A 3724-nucleotide genomic window follows, 5' to 3' on the forward strand; every position below is an offset into this window, starting at 1 on the left:
CCATATAAATAATCAAGAGTTTCAATAAAAGAGAGTATCAAAAGATTACATTGTTTCCCCCAACAACAATAGGGTTTAGTTCACCATTGACATGGTGAAACTAGATGAAAAATGGAAGAAGAATGGAAAAGCAAACCCTAGAAAAGATGAAAAGGAGCCTAAGCATGCAAGAGATCATCTCCAGAGAGCAAAATTAGGTCTGGTCATCTTCCCCTGTCAAAAGAATGACTCTGAATTCGCAATAGGGGTATATATAGGTAAGGAGCGCAGCAGAAAACAGGCCCAAGCCCAACGGACCATCGCCCGGCGGTTTAAGTGTGTTGCCCGGCGGTTTCCCATAAGCCTCCAAACCGCCCGGCGGCAAGGGTCACCGCTCGGCAATTTCCCTCAGAATCGCCCAGCACCAAAGCCAGTGTCTACTCCTTGCCCTGGACCGCCCAGCGACGTAATTGGCCGCCAGGCGGTGCGTCAACTCTTCAAATCATCAATTTTCTTCTCTTTTCTTGAGTCTACGACCTTTATCTTCAGCTCCATTCTTCATTTCCTCAAAATAGCTACAAAATAATGCAAAACAGGCATAATATCGCTAAAAATAGCTTTTTACTCTCTATAGACTCATTTATTGAGTTTTGCTTGATTCTAAGCTCATTCCAAGTAGTAAAGGGCGTAATTAGGTCTAAAATGACACGTGAAAATAATTGTTTTTCAACCTTCATCAGCTAACTTTTGCATACACATCTTCAAATTAATTGCCAAGAAGTGGGCACTCTTGGTCAATCTCTCAACTATCACCCAGATAGCATCATGTTTTGTGACAGTGTGTGGCAAATGGGTGACAAAATCCATGGCAATACTGTCTGATTTCCACTCAGGGACCTTAAGCTGCTGCAACATACCACCGGGTCTCTGGTGTTCTATCTTAGCCTTCTGATAAGTAAGGCAAGAGGAAACAAACCGAGCTACATCACCTTTCATTCTTGACCACCAAAATGACTTCTTAAGGTCTTGATACATTTTAGTCATGTCTGGATGCATGCTAAAGCGACTATTGTGACCTTCTTCCAATATCCATCTCTTCAGCTCTCCATCATTTGGTACACAGGTTCTACCTTTGAATCGTAGAAGACCATCTATCACAGTGTTAAAATCTTTTCCTTGTTCTACAACAATTAAAGCCCTTGATTTCTAAAGCTCGGGGTCTAAGAGTTGTCCTTCTCTGATTTGCTTAAAAAGCCCACTAGATATCACCAGTTTACAACATTTAATGCCATCAGGTTCAAACTTTACATCTAGCTTTAAGTCACTAAAGCTCTCAACTAGCTCTAACTCTTTAACCATCAAAGTAGAAGCATGTACAGGTTTTCTGCTTAAGGCATCAGCAACCACGTTCGCCTTCCCCGGGTGATAAAGAAGGTCAAAATCATAATCCTTCAAGGACTCCATCCACCTTCTCTGCCTCATATTAAGCTCCTTTTGATCAAAGAGATACTTCAGGCTTTTGTGATCACTGAACACCTGAAATTGAGCTCCATACAAATAATGCCTCCATATTATGAGAGCAAACACCACTGCAGCTAATTCCAGGTCATGTGTAGGGTAGTTTCTCTCATGAATCTTGAGTTGTCTTGAGGCATATGCAACAACTCTTCTTTCTTGCATCAAGACACATCCTAGTCCCTGATAGGAAGCATCACAAAAAACCTCAAAAGGTTTACCTGTGTCAGGAATGGCCAATACTGGAGCACTAGTCAATCTCTACTTCAACTCCTGAAAGCTAACCTACAGTGATCATCCAAGCAAAAGGAGTGTCTTTTCTAGTTAATTGCGTCAAAGGGGCTACAATCTTAGAGAAATCCTCAATGAAGCGACGATAGTATCCCGCTAATCCAACAAAGCTCCTAACCTCAGTCACTGACTTTGGTCTTTCCCATTGCAACACGGCTTGAACCTTGGCCGGATCCACAGAAATCCCATCAGCCGATATAATATGACCAAGGAACTGAACTTCTTTCATCCAGAACTCACATTTAGAAAGCTTGGCATATAGCTTCCTTTCCCTCAATATTCCCAACACCGTTCTAAGATGATCAGCATGTTCTTCTTCACTCTTAAAATAAACTAGAATGTCATCTATGAAGACGACAACGAAATTATCTAAGAAAGGTCGGAAAATCCTATTCATGTAATCCATGAATATGGCAGGGGCGTTAGTCACACCGAAGGGCATGACCACATATTCGTAATGGCCATATCTGGATCTAAAGGCTGTCTTTTGAACATCATCAGCCTTAACTAATATTTGATTATAGCCGGACTGCAAATTAATCTTGGAAAACACAACTGCCCCATGTAGTTGGTCCATCAAGTCATCGATCCTAGGCAAAGGGTACTTGTTCTTGATAGTTAATTTGTTAAGTTGCCTGTAATCTACACACAACCTTGAACTACCATCCTTCTTCTTTACAAGCAAAACTGGCGCACCCCACGGAGAAACACTAGGTCGGATGAACTGTTTCTCCAACAACTCTTCAATCTGCTTCTTCAATTCATCCAATTCAGTTGGCGCCATGTGGTATGGGGCTATAGAGATAGGCCCTGCTCCAAATATAATGTCTATGGAAAACTCTACCTCTCTTGGAGGAGGTAAGCCAGGAATTTCCTTAGGAAACACATCTAGAAATTCACTGACTATCGAGAGGTCTACATCAGAATCTCCTTGCTTTACTTCCATGTGTGTTAGTATTAGAAAACAACACGCACCTTCTTCAGATCTTCCCTCAACACACCAAGAGTCAGAGGTGCGTAATCCTCCTCATTAGGAAATACCAACTTCTTCTCCCCACAATCCATGAGAATACGATTGGCAGATAGCCAATCCATCCCCAGGATGACATCTAAACCCTGCAAAGGTAAACATATCAAGTTTACCTTGTATCGGCGCCCGTCAACTACCACTGAACATCTAACACAGACTGTAGATGTCTTCACTATCCCAGAAGTAGGAGTAGATACAGTCAAGTCATACTGTAGCTCTCTCACTGGCAAACCCAACTCTCTAGCACAAGTATCAGACACAACTGAGTGTGTCGCTCCAGAATCAAACAAGACCATGCAAGATCTATCACCCAATAAACATGTACCAAAGATCAAATCACCTGAGCTAGCTTCTTCTGTTCCAGTCAATGCATAAACACGTCCGGTGGCCTGAGGTCTGATGTCACCTCTCTGTTGAGATCTGTTAAAATCGCTGCAACGGAATTATTAGCGTGGGACAAACCAAGAGGGGGGTGAATTGGTTATATACTTTTATCGTGCCTTTTATTATTTTTCTCTTAATTTTTCTTACTAAGCTGATAATAAAATGTAAACAAGAGAGTAAGGGAAAGAGAAAAATGCACAGGTGATTTTATCCTGGTTCAGATCACAAGGATCCTACGTCCAGTCGCTTATCTCAAACAAGATAAACCTTTTTCACTATCACAAAACAATTACAAATATTAGTCACAGAGAAAAATAATTTGTAAGTGAACTTACAAACACCTCCTTTGAATATTCACAAAGGATGACCACCTCCTTCGAATGCTTCACGAAGGATGATTCTCTTCCAGGCACTTCCTCAGACACACCAAGGATGAGTAAGCTATTCCTCTGTCACCGCAGTAGCACTTCAGGGCTTTGCAGACGAGAGTTTCCTTAGCTTCAACAATCTCACAGAGTTCTCAAA

This window comes from Vigna radiata, chromosome 8, assembly GCF_000741045.1.
Source record: "Vigna radiata var. radiata cultivar VC1973A chromosome 8, Vradiata_ver6, whole genome shotgun sequence".
In the NCBI taxonomy this organism is placed as follows: Eukaryota; Viridiplantae; Streptophyta; class Magnoliopsida; order Fabales; family Fabaceae; genus Vigna; species Vigna radiata.